A 17,093-nucleotide genomic window follows, 5' to 3' on the forward strand; every position below is an offset into this window, starting at 1 on the left:
ATTTCCATAGGAGAATATATATGTCAGAGATATTGGCAAATAAATGGAAAAGAAGAAAAGCTCAAATCAAGTTACTTTAAACTACTGTGGTGGATAATCATGTTAGCTCAAATAGAGATTTTATGAGGAGGTTTAACCATAAAAGCAACAAAGTGTTATCTGAGCCTAGATCCCTGCTGTGAAGAGCACATGAGCATTTCAAGCTCATTACGGTTTAGTTCCTGGCAGCAAAAACTTTCATCACGGCAGAGCATGCAAAAGCAAGAGAGCGTCTGTGACCATGATTAATAATTAGTGGATTTGGTGAGTATTGTTCCCAAGTTCAGGAAATAGCCAGAGTTCAGCGTCCAGCCGAACCTACGTATCTTCATACAGGACACGCTGTCTGAGGACAGTTATGGAAGCAGAATGCAAATCTGGAGGCATCTGAGAAGTCTAGAAGGTAAGCGTGCCTTCTCCCAGGCAGACGGAAGAGTGCCAGGGGCCCTCAGTGATTCCTGCCGAGTGCTGGCTCTCAGACCTCTGAGGGCAGCTCCCTGCAAAAGCCCTCCGCTGCCAAGAAAGAATCCCGGCTAATACTGCTGAAGGTCCCAACTAGGCCACAGTCTTTTCCCATGTGCTCAGTTATTTGGGGTATAAAGGTATACTACCAGCATTTTTATCACAGGGAGGAGAAAAAAGCAATGTATCTTAGCTGTAAACCTCAGACGCACCCAGGCTGTGGAACATAATGAAGCCATTTGAATGTGCTTGGCAGTGCTGCCGCTGCTGGTGGCGTGACTAATAGAGGTTTTTCCCCTTATTTTCCCTTATCACCCAGTGAGACTGAGGACTGGAACCAGGGCTAACGTGGGCTCTAGTGAGCTGAGGGCATCTGCTGCCAGATTTCCCTGCAGAGAAGTTCAGAACGGTACATAGAGCCAAAGAAAAAAACGGCCAGGATTTCTGCAGAATGTCACAGTTAAATAATGGTTGAGGCAAAGAGGTTCCTCTCTCTGTCCTCGCTTCTCCAAACAGATGACTTAACTGCTCTGGGGAAAGTCGCTTTTCAGTTTGAGAGATGGCTGATATTTCTTCAACATGTCACTTTTTTTTTGAGACACAGTCTCGCTCTGTCGCCAGCTGGAGTGCAGTAGTGCAATCTCGGGACACTGCAACTTCCACCTCCCGGATTCAAGTGATTCTCTTGCCTCAGCCTCTCGAGTAGCTGGAACTTCAGGCGCACCACCATGCCAGGCTAATTTTTGTATTTTTAGTAGAGCCGGGGTTTTACTATGTGGGCCAGGATGGTCTCCATCTCTTGACCTTGTGATCCATGCGCCTTGGCCTCCCAAAGTGCTGGGATTACAGGCGTGAACCACCGTACCCGGCAACATGTCATTCTCAGTGATTTTCATATGAAACCCAAAATCTAGTCTCCAGCCTTCAGGACCCTGCAAGTCCCTCTCTACACGCCTCAGGCCTGCTCCCTCTTACTCCCATGAACAAGCCTGCTCCAGTGACAGCCCAGAGCTGCCACCCGTGCCCTGCTTCTCAGGCAGAATGTCGGCCTCTTCTTTTCGTTAGCACGTCGTGCCTCAAACATTCACCGACTTTCTATTTCTCCAAGCAACTCAAATTTTAATTTTTTTTTTTTGAGACTCGATCTCACTCTGTTACCCAGGGTGGAGTGCACTGATGCAATCTCGGCTCATTGCCACCTCCCCCACCCAGGTTCAAGCGATTCTCCTGCCTCAGCCTCTTGAGTAGCTGGGATTACAGGCAGGCAACAGCATGTCCAACTCTTTTTTTTTTTTTTTTTTTTTGAGATGGGAGTTTCGCTCGTGTTACCCAGGCTAGAGTGCAATGGCGCGATCTCGGCTCACCGCAACCTCCACCTCCTGGGTTCAGGCAATTCTCCTGCCTCAGCCTCCTGAGTAGCTGGGATTACAGGCACGCGCCACCATGCCCAGCTAATTTTTTTTTTTTTTTTTTGTATCTCTAGTAGAGACGGGGTTTCACCATGTTGACCAGGATGGTCTCGATCTCTTGAACTCGTGATCCACCTGCCTCGGCCTCCCAAAGTGCTGGGATTACAGGCTTGAGCCCCCGTGCCTGGCCTTTTTTTTTTTTTTTAAGTAGAGACAGGGTTTCACCGTGTTAGGCTGGTCTCGAACTCCTGACTGCAAGTAATCCAACCGCCTCAGCCTCCCAAAGTTCTGGGATTACAGGCACAAGCCACCACGCCCGGCCAAAATTTTAAGAATTAAAAAAAAAATCCTAGGCAGCCACAGTGGCAGGCACTGTTGAGAACCAGGAAAAAAAAGGGATTCACACTCTGAACAGTCTGCCTGCATCTTTACTCTCTGTCCCCTCCGCACTTAGAGTCTACAGCAGTGTCAATGTGGTGACACGCTGCTTTTTAAAGTGTGTGTGTGTGTGTGTGTATGGGTGTGTACATGTGTATGTGTTCTGCGCTTACAAGCAAGCCTTTCAGGGCCCTTCTGTATAGATTACAATGTGTCCAAAGAACCCAGCACACAGCTCTGCATACGCTGGAATTCCTTCGTCTTCTAACCATAGAAAAGGGCCCAAATTTTTGTCTGAGGATAACTTGAAATTCACAACATATAACAACTTTGTGTCATGGGCATCAGTCAGAATGGATTCCTCAATGACTATGGGAGTGGGCGTGTGGGCGTCTGTCTGTCTCCCTACCAGAATATAAACCAGCCAGAATCCTGAGCAGAGTCCTGGAGACCCACTTTGGGACCAGGTGTCAACCTTTCATTGCTGATTTGTGGGGTCCCAGAGAGCCTAGAGGCAGGGCCTAGGTCATGGGGAGATTGGGGCACAGAGTGAGCCGCAGCTCTTGACCCACACGTGTGGCTGTGCCTCAGTGTTTAACAGGTGGTGGTCCCTCTGTATGCACACCAGCTACACAGTCCCCTTGCTGTCGATGCCGTTGAAGATGAGGATGATGAAGACAACAGCTTCCGTCATCCCCACACAGACCCATGATTCGGAAGAGCAGAGCCTTGGCTCAGGTGGCATCTAAGGAACCTGGGCTAACACCTAAAAAGTGGAACTTTATGGAAGGGGTTCTTTTCAAGAATGACATTTGAAGAGGCAAAAATTCCAAGGCTGTATTTTTAAGATGTTTATTTGGCTGTAAGTCTTAAATCCACCCACAGTTCATCCAGAAAGCCACACAAACTTACTCTGCAAACCTTCCAACCTACCTTCCTTCCTTCCTTCCTTACTTCCTTCCTCCCTCCTCTTTCTTTCTTTCTCTCCTTCTTTCTTTCTTGACAGAATCTCACTCTGTCAGCCAGGCTGGAGTGCAATGGTATGATCTCGACTCACTGCAACCTCTGCCTCCTGGGTTCAAGAGATTCTCCTGCCTCCACAATCGTGTCTGGCTTTTTTTTTTTTTTTTTTTTTTTTTGGTATTTTTGTGGAGATGGGGTTTCACCATGCTGGACAGGCTGGTCTTGAACTCCTGACCATAGCCAGCCCAATTGTTCTTAATAATAAAAAGATTCAGGACTTTTTAATGTCTTTTGGGTTTGGGGTTTTTTCCATTTTTCTATTCATGTTTTCTGTCTGATGGAGATGTTAAAACTGGTCCTTCATCACAGACAGCGTGAGGGGCACTACTCTACCTGACTCTCCTATGTTTAAAAAACCAGTTCTGAGATTCTCAAATAACAATATTCTTTTTTTTTTTTTAAGACAGAGTTTCACTCTGTCACCCAGGCTGGAGTGCAGTGGTGCAACCTAGGCTCACTGCAACCTCTGCCTCCCAGGTACAAGTGATTCTAGTGCCTCAGCATGTAGTAGTTGGGATTACAGGTGCCCGCCACCATGGCCAGCCAATTTTTGTAATTTTTTTTAGTAGAGACGGGTCTTACCATGTTGGTCAGTCTGGTCTTGAACTCCTGATCTCAGGTGATCGGCCTGCCGTGGCCTCCCAAAATGCTGGGATTACAGGTGTGACCACCATTCCTGGCCAAATAACAATATTCTTTTTTTTTAAGACAGGGTCTTGCTCTGTTGTCCAGGCTGGAGTGCAGTAGTGCAAGCAATCATGGCTCACCACAGCCTCAACCTCCTGGGCTCGAGCAATCCTCCCACCTCAGCCTCCCAAGTAGCTGGGACTACAGACACACGTTGCCGTGCCTGGTTAATTTTTATTTATTTATTTAGTAGAGATGAAGTCTCACTATGTTGCCCAGGCTGGCTTTGAACTCCCAAGCTCAAGCAACCTTCGCACTCGGCCTCCCAAAGTGCTGGGATTACAGGTGTGGGCCGCTGCACTCAGCTACGATATTCTTATTTACACAGAAATTTGCGGATTCCCTGGATTAATCCAAACAAAAGACGGTGTTGCCAGCCAAGAATGGAAGGAAATGTGTTTGTTTCCAAAAAGCTTCAGGTAGTCAACTGGGAAGTCCCATAGAGGCTTTTTTGCCACGATGCCCATAGGCCCCGGGGCCCCAGCGGCAGCATCACCATCCGCCAGGGTTCAGTTGTGCTCGGCCAGGGAAGCAGGCCTCAGCATGCTGGGTGATCACAGGCACCATCACCCACCCAAGGCTTCCTGGGTGCTGGAGGAACACGTTCCCCTGCTACAAAAACTCCATCCTGATGCTTCCAGAAGCCAACAGGGCCTTGAAATGGGTGGCAAAAGGGCAGACTACTAACTGCGAAATAAGACTATGCCAAACGTCCAGAGAGAAGCGAGGCTGAGCATTCACATCTGCTCAAAGCTGGAGTCTAAAGATGGCCTTTAGAGGTGCATGATATGAGACAGAGCTGTAGGTTACATCTGTCTAGCCCTCATTTGGCAAAGGACACACCATCGGGGCAATGGGCAGGAACAGGAGGAAGAAAGAAGGGAAGGAGAAAGAGAAAGAGAGAGCAGAGGAGGGAGGAAGCTGTGGCTTAAGATGCCACAGACAGCCAGGCGCAGTGGCTCACACCTGTAATCCCAGCACTTTGGGAGGCCAAGGCAGGCGGATGGCGAGGTCAGAAGTTCAAGATCAGCCTGGCCAACATGGTGAAACTCCATCTCTACTAAAAATAGAAAAGTTAGTTGGGCATGGTGGCACATGCCTGTAATCCCAGCTACTTGGGAGGCTGAGGCAGGAGAATTTCTTGAACCGGGACCCGGGAGGCAGAGGTGGCAGTGAGCCAAGATTGTGCCACTGCAGTCCAGCCTGGGCCACAGAGCGAGACTCCGTCTCAAAAAAAAAAAAAAAAAAGAAAGAAAAGAAAAGATGCCACAGTCTTCATTGCAGAGGAATTCTGCTGTTTTGTGAACCTTAGAAGCATTTGTGATCACAGTGACCAGAGATTCCAGCCCAGATCCACCTTCAGTCATTTTCGACAAGTCACTTCACTTCTCTGTGCCTTACGTTTCCAGCTGCAAAATGAAGGTGTTGAGCCATGTGGTCTCGTTCATTTATTCCAGCAATACATGCTTATTAAGCACCTACCACCTGCCACACATGCTATTCCGCCCTGGAGATCCAGCAGTGAGCAGATCCCAGCCCCCACGGGGCTCACAGCCAAGCACACCCCGTATTCCTTTCCCCTAGCATTGGAGTTCTCAGACTCGGCACCGTATACTTCTATTTCTACGCTCCAGTGTTTCCAGGTTTAGACATTCTTACCAAAAGTAGGAAAGGACAAGGAAAAGTCCAGTCACACGCATTACAAAATTTGCTCCAAAAAAATACAATATACCAGCTGGGTGCAGTGGCTCACGCCTATAATCCCAGCACTTAGGGAGGCTGAAGCAGGCAGATCACGAGGTCAGGAGTTCAAGACCATCCTGGCCAACATGGTGAAACCCCGTCTCTACTAAAAACTCAAAAATTAGCTGGGTGTGGTGGCGTGAACCTGTAATCCCAGCTACTCAGGAGGCTGAGGCAGGAGAATTGCTTGAATCCGGGAGGTGGAGGCTGCAGTGAGCTGAGATCGCGTCATTGCACTCCAGCTTGGGCAACAGAGAGAGATTCTGTTCCAATAAAAAAAAAAAAAAAAAGAAAACACTACACTACTGAACTAGTGATGTAGCATATATAAGCACCTGACAGTGGCAGTGGTGTTTTGGGAAGGCAATAAGCATTCTTTTTTTTTTTTTTGAGACGGAGTTTCGCTCTTGTTACCCAGGCTGGAGTGCAATGGCGTGATCTCAGCTCACCGCAACCTCCACCTCCTGGGTTCAGGCAATTCTCCTGCCTCAGCCTCCCGAGTAGCCGGGATTACAGGCACGCGCCACAGTGCCCAGCTAATTTTTTGTATTTTTAGTAGAGACGGGGTTTCGCCATGTTAACCAGGATGGTCTTGATCTCTTGACCTCGTGATCCACCCGCCTCAGCCTCCCAAAGTGCTGGGATTACAGGCTTGAGCCATTGCACCTGGCCCCAACCCATATTTCTTAACAGAAAGTAGAAAGCAAATACCATTGAACTGACATAAATTTCCACTTTGAATGACAAAGGACACCTACCTTTAATTGACCATGGCCTTTAATGTAAAACACAGCAAGAGAGTAATGGCCTAATTTATAAAAATCTAACATAGTCAAATATTTTCCTGAACACATCTACTCTGCAAAGAAAGGTAAGCGGAGCCCCTCCACAAGGAAGTGAGAGGAGGAGGGAGGCCCAAGGGACAGTGGCACCAGGCAGGAGGGTGGGGAAGCAGATCTCTCCCACAGACTGGGCCTTCTGAAAGACCAAGGGGGCGGGAGGCCAGAATGACCTCCTGCAGAGCCAGCCTGTTCGCCACCCAGTGTCCTGCAGATCCATTAATGGGCCCACGGTTGCTGGTGGAGGGCAGGTCCTTTTAACACAAGGGGTTTTTATTCTCTTAGAAACACTTAATCGCAGGCTGGTGTTGCCGGGCCTGGAAAAGGAGCCCCCCGCTGAGCTCATGCAAGTCCAAGGCTTTCAGTCAAACCGAGGAAATTCACAGCTGAGTACATCAGTACCCTTTCTCCTTGCTTCCCCTCTTTGAAAGCCCCCTGGAAGACCTTCCCGCCTGCAGACTGGAGCACCCCAAGTAAAGAGGCCAAATTGCTGGCCTGTCTCCAACCCAGACCTTCCCATGCGTAACCCAGGAAACGCTGCTGTCTCGCCAGCTCACCATGCTCAGAGTTCTCCTGCCCCAGTCCTGTTGCTATCCCTCCTGGCAGGCAGAAACAGGAGGGGCAGCCATGGGGCACTGAGACCTGGGAGACCCAGCTCCGTGGAGTGCTCACCAAGGCAAGCACAGCACCCACGCTCATCTGGGGCCGAGCCCTCCAAACCCCACAGGTGTGTGACATGTGTGAGTGCAAGGTACAAGTGTGGGTACCACCCAGGCCGGCAGGGGTGCATTAGATACCATATTATTGGGTATTTACTTAAAAGTATCAGACAAGTGTCCAACAACTAGAAGGTTCAGAATTTCCTCCACTGAGAACAGGATAGGGTAGTGAAATGCTATTTCTTTTTTCTTTTTTTTTAAGAGGGAGTGTTGCTCTGAAGTCCAGGCTGGAGTGCAATGGTGTGAGCTCAGCTCACTGCAACCTCCACTTCCCAGGCTCAAGCAATTCTCCTGCCTCAGCCTCCCAAGTAGCTGGGATTACAGGTAGCCACCACCACGTCTAGCTAGTTTTTTGTATTTTTAGTAGAGATAGGGTTTCGCCATGCTGGCCAGGCTGGAGTCTCAAACTCCTGACCTCAGGTGATCCACCTGCCTCAGCCTCCCAAAGTGCTAGGATTACAGGCGTGAGCCACTGCGCCCAGCACAAAATGCTAAGTCCCAATTTTCCATTAAACTAGTATCATGTATATCAACCACAAAATAACATTTATTTATGAAGCCAAGCACCGTATGAACACCACAGACACCTGATCTCAGTCAATGCTCACCCAGTCAGGTACTATTAATACTCATCAGACGGGACAGGTACTAACAGTGTCGCTGGGTTATCATAGTGTCTCTATTTTACAAACAAGAAAATTACGGCACAGAGTAAGACACGTGGAATGTGTGTCTGTGGTTGGTTGAGAGGTTTTTTTTTTCCGTGTGGGGAGGGAGAGAGAAAAGTGGCAGGTGACAAATAGATCTTGTTCTAGCTGGACACTCTAGAGTCCGCAGTGCTTTTCAGACTGTAATATACAGACAAGTCACCTGGGTTTCTTCCTACAGTGAGAATTCTGTTTCAGTAGATCTAGTATGGAACTGGAATTTTGCATTTTCTAGCAAGCACCCAGGTAATGTCTTTCCTCAGGTGTGCTCAAGGCGCACTTTGAATAGAAGGTACTAAGGCTGAGGACAGAGAGAATCGCTTTACATAAGCAATTGTGCATAAAGTTCTGCCATGCCTGAAACTTGAGGGCTATGTGATTCCATGATTTTTCTACAAAGTAGAATATTTCTTCATCACTGCAATGTTCAACAGAACATAAGTTAGGGCCGGGCACAGTGGCTCATGCCTATAACCCCAGCACTTTGGGAGGCTGAGGCAGACAAATCATGAGGCCAAGAGATTGAGGCCATCCTGGCTAACATGGTGAAACCCCGTCTCTACTAAAACTACAAAAAATTAGCTGGGCATGGTGGCACGTGCCTGTAATCCCAGCTACTTGGGAGGCTGAGGCAGGAGAATCGCTTAAACCCGGGAGGTGGAGTTTGCAGTGAGCTGAGATCACGCCATTGCACTCCAGCCTCAGTGACAGAACGAGACTCCGTCTCAAAAAAAAAGAGAAGTAACACATTCACAAGGCAATTTCTACAGAATCATTCATTTCCTTCTGGGCTCTGTGAACCTCTTGGAGGATGGGAACGCGTCCTAATCACTTCATTGTGCCCAGTGCCCCATGTAGTGTTTGTCATTTACTCAGTGACTAGTAAACGCTTACTGAGAAAGTGTGTCTGTAATCCCGTTAAGTTTCCACCAGTGAGATGAAGACGCCAAGTAATCAGGCCACAGACCCTACACTTAGGGCAGGGATCACAAATATATTTCAGCTCACAAGAAATGCAGAGCAGTGATGGCTGCTTTGTGTGCTATGTAGAATTCTAAGGCTTCACCAGGGCGCAGTGCAAAAGAGGACCCTGACAGATCACATACTGATGGGCAACACGACTCTGAAGAAGGGAACGAAAGCACATGAGGCATGGATTGCTACCATTTCTAGGTTAGGAACTAAAGGAGGTAAACAGCTTACAACAAAAATAATGAACTAGTAATTAAGAAGTATTATCTCTTTAATACAATAGAACATTTCTGATGTTTGAAAGAACTACAAGCCTAAAGCTACATGGGTGCCTTCTCAATAAAATTTACCAGATTCCTAATTTCTACTTCTTTTCTTAGAAAACTCTTTCATCTACTCCCAACTGGAGTGCTTCAGGCCTTTTCAAAGCTTCGTTCATTACTTGCAATTTTTCCCCTCTCTTGCTTTACAAATTTGGCATCTAGAGATGCCAAAGCCATATCCTAATCTCTTCAAAGATTCTGGATTTGGTGGAAACACTGCAATCTAGCTCCATTGTTCAAAATTTCTTGGCAAAGATCTTACGGATAAATACGTCCAATTAATCTCTGAAATATGAGCCCTCTTTCAAAGTAGTTTTGCATCTTTTGTTCAAATCACCAGTTATTTTGACAGATTTCCCTAGTCCTCTCTCAGTTTTATGGTGCCAATCCTCTAGCATATTCTTTTTTTCTTTTCTTTTTTTTGAGAAGGAGTCTCGCTCTGTTGCCTCGCTGGAGTGCAGTGACGCAATCTCGGCTCCCCGCAACCTCTGCCTTCTGGGTTCAAGCGATTCTCCTGACTCAGCCTCCTGAGTAGCTGTTAGTTACTACAGGCACCTGCCACCACGCCTGGGTCAGTTTTGTATTTTTAGTAGAGGTGGGGTTTCACCACATTGGCCAGGCCTGGTCTCAAACTCCTGACTTCAGGTGATCTGCCCACCTCGGCCTCCCAAAGTGCTGGGATTACAGGCGTGAGCCACCGCGCCAGGCCTAGATTGTAGTTTTAAACGTTAGTTCTATTCTGTCTGCTTTATCTTCAGTTTTGAGTGTTGGATCTTCCTCGCGTAGCTTTATATCACTTTTTCTCTGACTTCACCTCTCCTTATCTCATGTTGTTTGTCTTGAATGCGTTTGTTCCTCTTCTCAATATCCCTTAGGATTTTTTTCAGTAGAACCTTAATGGACACCTTGTCATCTTGTCTTCATGTCTGAGTCGATGCTTTTGTATTTTTCTTCCATTTCTTTCTGGCACGTCATAATCTTTCACTTTACGTCTTCCAGTGGTTTGTTTGAGATTTTTTCCAATTTCTGATATCAGGTTTTCTTTCATTTCCTCGGATGCTTGTGCAATAGAATTTAGTTCATGTTGGAGGTGCTGTTAGAATTTGCATTTTCTTTGTGGTTGTTTTGGGGGAGTATTTCCTTCCTTCCACTCATTTTCAGTTTTCTTTTTATAGCAAATTTTTATGGATGTTTGCTGCCATTTTCTGGCCATTCTTAACATCCATTGGATTTTCTCAGTCCAGCAAAAATAGGTCTTTCTGAAATCCTTTGGGTGCCTAAGTGTCTTATTTCTTTTTTTTTTTGAGACAAAGTCTCGCCCTGTGCCCCAGACTGGAGTGCAGTGGTGCAATCTTGGCTCACTCCAACCTCTGCCTCCCGGGTTAAAGCAATTCTCCTGCCTCAGCCTCCAGAGTAGCTGGGACTACAGGCATGTGCCACCACACCGCAGCTAATTTTTTGTATTTTTAGTAGACTGGATTTCACCGTGTTAGCCAAGATGGTCTCCATCTCCTGACCTTGTGATCTGTCCACCTTGGCCTCCCACACAGTGCTCAGATTACAGGCGTGAGCCACCGCGCCTGGCCTAAGTGTCTTCTTTGCTCAAGTGCAGAATCTTCGTAAGTAACATCGTTTTTGGTGGGAGCTGGGGAGTTGGCTGTGCTGGTTTGGGACATTTATTTCTCCAGGCTTGCAGCACACCGTGTCTGTAGCTACACTGTAGGTGTGGGTTCTGAGTGGTTTTATTTGCTCTCTTTGTTCATCTTCATATACACCAATAAGAGAATGAATAAAGAAATTTGGAAAATAATAGAAATTCAGATTCAGCCAGGCGCAGTGGCTCACGCCTGTAATCCCAGCACTTTGGGAGACAGAGGTGGGTGAATCACATGAGATCAGAAGTTCGAGACCAGCCTGGCCAACATGGCAAAACCGCATCTCTACTTTAAAAAAAAAAAAAAAAAAACACAAAAATTAGCTGGATATGATGGCACACACCTGTAGTCCCAGCTACTAGGGAGGTTGAGGCACATGAATCGCTTGAACCCAGGAGGCTGCAGTGAGTCAAGACTGCACCATTGTACTCCAGCCTGGGCAACAGAAGAAACTCTGTCTCAAAATAAATAAATAAATACAATAATCATAACAATAAATCTCTCTAGCAGGAAGGTAACCTTATTTTCTCTTGCTATTGGGAGATAGTCTCATGCAGTGATTGGAGAATGGGCTCTGGACTAAGACAAAGCTAGGATTCTGCCTCTGCTCCAGCACTGCTAGGGTGTAGACTCCAGGGGTGAAGCGACCTTGCTAAATTTCAGCCGCAAAATGAGGGTAACAATATCTCCTCTGATTATTGCAAAGATTCGGTGAGATAACAGATGTAAACTACCAAGCATATTTTCTATACACAGTAAGCATTCAACAATTGTATTTTATCATTATCAATATTGTCACTCTTCTCTCTAGTCCTGCTTCCAGCTGGGGAAACTGCCCCTTGTTTCTGAACTCAGGACACATGGGAAGATATCTGGAGATGCCCCTTCTGTGCAAACATCTAGACACAAAGGTGGTATTAGTTATGGAAATGCACAAGTGCAGAGAATGTTCAAAGCTCCTGGAAGAGGGCCTTCAGACATGCAGGAGCAACAGGGACAGCAAGGAACGGAAGTCTTCCTGGTGTCCCAATGTGCTACAGAATCTGCGTTATAAGTGGCATGCATGGGACCTTATTAATACACGTGGCTTTTGAAGGCAGGTCTAAGAATGTTATATCATTGTTTCCATGAATATAGTCAGAGGTTTTTTTTGTTTTCTTTTCTTTTGAGACAGAGTTTCACTCTTCTTGTCCAGGCTGGCGTGCAGTGGTACAATCTCGACTCACTGCAACCTCTACCTCCCAGGTTCAAGCAATTCTCCTGCCTCAGCCTCCTAAGTAGCTGGGATTACAGGAACCCACAACCACACCCAGCTAATTTTTTGTATTTTTAGTAGAAACAGTGTTTCACCATGTCGGCCAGGCTAGTCTCAAACTCCCGACCATCAGGTGATCCACCCACCTCAGCCTCCCAAAGTGCTGGAATTACAGGCATGAGACACCGTGCGCAGCCTCAGAGGGTTGTTTTTTTTAAAAAAAAAAATGGTGGATCTACAATTCTAACTGTGTTCTGCCCTTCTCCTGTCATTACAAGTTTTAAATTCCACACTCTGGAGCAAAGCGGGGAGCGAGCTCAGAGGCAGTAGCTCTGCCCGTGAGGAACCCACATGGCAGCAACCATCGTCTGGGACCGTGGGAGAGACATGGGAAGAAACGAGAGAGGCCAGTGACGGACAAGAGGATGGAGGCCGCAGCTGCAGGCCCAGATGCAGAGGTGCCAGCAGGTTTTCATGTCACCCTGGCTTTCCCCGTCAAGGTGTGCTACATCACATGGGAAGTTTTATTATGCTGCTGATTTTAGCAACATGATAGACTTGAAATCCTCTGGCTGTGGAAGGAAGGGGACCTTTTTTCCGGACCTTCCAGGTAAGCAAACCCTGCCTTTAGCCAAAACAGAGACAGTCTTCCTTCCTTTCTGATCTGCCCATGGTTCGGCTCAACCAGACACACACACATGCCTCTCTGCAACGGGATGTGGGTAGTAACATCACCTGGTACTGAAAAGGTGGGTGCTCCTCAAAAATGCCGAAAAACCACATAGAACTGGCCTGTGCTAGGGGTGGATAGAGTTAACAGCCCACCATTCCCTATAGTTCACTCAAAACCAGCTACCTGTCTTTAAAGAATCCAGAAAATACTACCCGACAAAGCAGTGCAGCGGAACTGATGTGCACAGGTGCCCGAAGAAAAGTGGAGATAAACTGGTTTGACGTAGGCCGCCTTAACTTAGGCAAAGGCAAGCCCACCGGGCTTTCTTACAGCACAGGAGAAGCTTAAGTCCAGAAACGCTAATGACTGGAAGCACGTGATTCTGCCATCATACCCTTTCCTTTCCCAAACTCAAAGAGACGCACCCTCCACAGGAACGCAGACTGAGGGCTGACTTGCCCAAAGACAAACGTGGCAAAGCAGAAACCTCATGCGTCGATGGTCGGGGAGGCTTGGCGTGCAGGGAACGCGACAACGCACCGTTGGCTCTCTGCAACCTGAGACGGCCAGCCGATCCGCAGGCCCCGAGTTCACATCCTCACTGTCAGGGCATTTTAGGTGGAAGCGCTGTCACTGGTGGACAAAGCCTGGCTTCCAGAACTTCCCCACTGTGCGCGAATTCCTGCAGGTCCTGAGGGCCCTGAGCTCACACTGCTGCTGCCCCTGGTGGTAACACCACCAGCTGCATGGATCGTTGTGAGGACAAAGTGAGATCGTGGACCTAAATCACCCAGCACGATTTCCTGCACACAGTAAGCACTCAACAATTGCTCTTTTTTTTTTTTTTTTTACATGATGGGCTCAGTGAAATACAAAATAAATTTGCCAAGAGTTGTTTCCTTAATCCTGAACCCCTTGTGCGTTTTAAGGGAAACTAGACCTCATGGTTCAGATTTCACTCACAAATAAATCAGCGTGAGGATTGCTCAGTAAAAGCCGTTTTATGCTCTTGTTTTTATGGGCCTTTTTTCCCACGTCCTAAAATAATAATAATAATAAAACCTAGTTGTGTTTTGCTAAGGGTAAATAAATCAGGCTTAAACCCTTCCATCCCCATGGACTGAGGAAGGGGGAATGCCTCTAATCAAAGCCAAATGAGTCCTCTCTGGCCTTCAGCCACCTCCACAGGACTTGGAAGCTAGAGGAAGAACCTCGAGAAGGAAAGCCAGAAATGTGGATGGGTGAGGGTAGCCCCACAGAAAAGCAGTCACGACACCCAGTGGGAATCATTAGATGGCAGGGGCCACAGGCTCATTCCTCTTCTCTCACACAGCCAGTGTAAGCATCCGACACATGTTTCGTCCATTATCCCTCCTGCAGAGGGCCACAGACTGCTCTTTGCAGGAATCTGGAGCCTCAGCAAACTTGGATACACAGAGAATGGACAGGAAAATACAACCGTGGCCATGTTGTTAGCCACAGATACCAACGCTATGGGAAATCGTTTTCTTTTTTTGTTCTGGGACAGAGTTTCACTCTGGTTGCCCAGGCTGGAGTGCAGTGTTGCAATCTCAGCTCACTGCCACCTCTACCTCCCGGGTTCAAGCAATTCTCCTGCCTCAGCCTCCCGAGTACCTGGTGGAATTACAGGCATGTGCCACCACGCCGGGCTAGTTTTGTATTTTTAGTAGAGACACGGTTTCTCCATGTTGGTCAGGCCGGTCTCGAACTCCCAAACTCAGGTGATCCAAGCCTTTGTCCCAAAGTGCGGCGATTACAGGGGTGAGCCACTGCGCCCAGCCTGAGAAATAGTTTTCCATAGCAAAGAGCACCCCCAGGATTCCCTCCTCGATTGAAACATCAGTGCTTTAACTGGCCCTTTACCATGTACACATCTGGCTATGTAGCACTGTCCCATCCAAGGGTACTGCCACCTCAAATTCTGTGGCCATCACTCTCCAGCTTTTCTTTTTACATAGTAGTATCTCATCTATACAGTTTCTTAAAAGTTATATATAGTTTTACATAGTAGTATCTCATCTATATAGTTTCTTAAAAGTTAATTACAATGTGGAACCTGAAACTGTATCAGTAAACTTTTTCTGCTCGACTACATGGAAATCCACTGGTCTATGTCACAGTTGGAATGGAACTTTTACCAGGGTATGATTATATAATATCCTGCACAGGTCATTTAGAAAATAGTTATTCACTGAGTTATGCATATCTTGCAAATGTTGACACATGTCATTATATATTTTTAAATCATATGTCAACATCACCATCGATTTCATCAGAAAAATCATTAGCTATCAAGTCCATAGTGACAAACACAAGTTTTCAAAAATTCTAATTCCTACTCGAAAGTTCAAGTTTTATCAGTAGCAACAAATGCTGTGAGTTGTTTCCCTTGAAGTGACAGGTTCATTGGCACATACGCAAACCTGAATAACTGTAGCTGGTCCGTCGCTCTTCCAGGTAAAAATGGTGTTCCATGAAAAAAGCAGCTAGTTTGGCTGGCAACTCAAATAACTGCACAGCTGCCCTTCCGGAAGGCAATCATGAGATCACCATGTAGTGGAACCTTCCTTTCCATCATACAGAATATTAAAAGCACATGTTCAGGGCCTGAGATTTAAAAAGATTAACATCTGTTCTGCTTCATCCAGGGCATTTTTAAGTGATGATGGCTCCTTTTTCTGTAAGTTGGTGGTGAAGAACACAATGACAAAGGTACAGTTTGGTGCTACTGCCTCAATTTACCTACCACTGCCTTTGCACCACCAACATAAACGTCAGCACAGAATAAAGGAGAAAAATGATCAGAATTACAACGAAAATAGCTGTGGCATACGGGACCCCTTGAAGGAGTGTTGGAGAACCCAAGAGGCCCGTAGAACCGCTTTAAGAAGAACTGCTGTGCTATGGAGTGAAAGAAGTCTCAGACAAAAGGGTACATATGTTGTTCCTTCATTTACATGCAATTCTAAAACACACAAAACTATCAGATCCACTGTTCTAATGTTTTTCTATGGTGGAAAGAAATTAGAATAGTAGTTGCCTCCTGGGGAAAGGAGGCTGAAAGGCTTGGCTGGGGAGGGGTTAAGGGGATTTGCTAAGCCAAGGGGCAGGTTCTGTGTCCTGACAGGGTGTGGACTGCACAGGTGCGTGCACTGGCCACAACTCAGTTGACCACCCTCAAGACTCCCGCATCTCATCATGCGCACAGTTCACACCAAAAGTAAAGCATCTGTCAATAAATATGGAAACCTAGTTAATGATACACATACTTAACTACTTAGGAGGAAGCATGCCAATGTATCCAGGTTCTTTGAAATGCATCAGAAAATAGACAGACTCCAGCAGGGATTCTCAGCTTCAGCACTGCTGCGATTTGGGGCTAGTGGATTCTTTGTGGTGAGGGCTTGCTGTGTGGAATGCAGGCTGTGACCAGCGTCCCTGGCCTCTACCCCCACCAGATGTCAACAGTACCCCATCCCAGCTGTCACAACTGAAACTGTCTCCAAACACTGCACATATTCCTGGGGGGCAAAATCACCCCACGCTGAGGACTGCTGAATTAGAGGGAATCATGGATAAATATGCACTAACGCAAACATAACAAAACGTGAATGGGATAAACAAGGTGATGGGTATGCAGGAACTCACTATGAAATTCTTTCGGCTTTACTGAATGTTTCAAATTTTTCATATTAAAACACTGGGTTAAAAAAGGCTATTGTGTATTAAGTAACTTTTTTGCACTCAATATGATATTATGTTGCAAAGTTTAGCCATAGGATTGTATGCCATCACAGTTTGTTAATTTGCGGATATTGTTTTTAAAAATTTTGAACATTTTATGTGAAAAACTCTATCCACTCTCAATATGCAACATTTGGGTTGTTTCAAGGTTTCGCTGTTGTGCTGCTATGAATATCCCGTACAAGTAATGTGTAATTCAACCTCTGTCCCATTTATTGATTTTGTTCCCTTGCTGTCATTTTTTAATGAGGCTTCTTTATTTTGATTAGATGAAAAGTCACCTATATTTTCTTCTAGTTCTTTCAGAGTTTCATTTTCTACAGTTACTGTGTAAGCCTCTGGAGTACACGTTGTTGTTTTCGAGACGGATTCTATTCTGTCACCCAGATTAGAGTGAAGTGGTGTGATCGCAACTCACTGCAAACTCTGTCTCCCAGGTTTAAG

The 17,093-nt window shown here is 46.5% G+C and overlaps 1 protein-coding gene across 8 annotated transcripts in view; it reads right to left on the minus strand.

Moving 5' to 3' along the window:
• KIF26B (kinesin family member 26B) overlaps window positions 1-17,093 on the minus strand; it is a 636,506-nt gene that overhangs the window by 485,025 nt on the left and 134,388 nt on the right. For 4 of the 8 annotated variants that reach the window (XM_078357170.1, XM_035280615.3, XM_035280617.3 and 1 more), the window contains one exon: window positions 1-17,093. This exon is cut by the window's left edge; it is cut by the window's right edge. The exons of the other annotated variants lie outside the window; for them this stretch is intronic. The gene's annotated coding sequence lies outside the window, so the exon portion shown is untranslated. 8 annotated transcript variants of the gene reach the window in all.

This window comes from Callithrix jacchus, chromosome 19, assembly GCF_049354715.1.
Source record: "Callithrix jacchus isolate 240 chromosome 19, calJac240_pri, whole genome shotgun sequence".
NCBI lineage: Eukaryota > Metazoa > Chordata > Mammalia > Primates > Cebidae > Callithrix > Callithrix jacchus.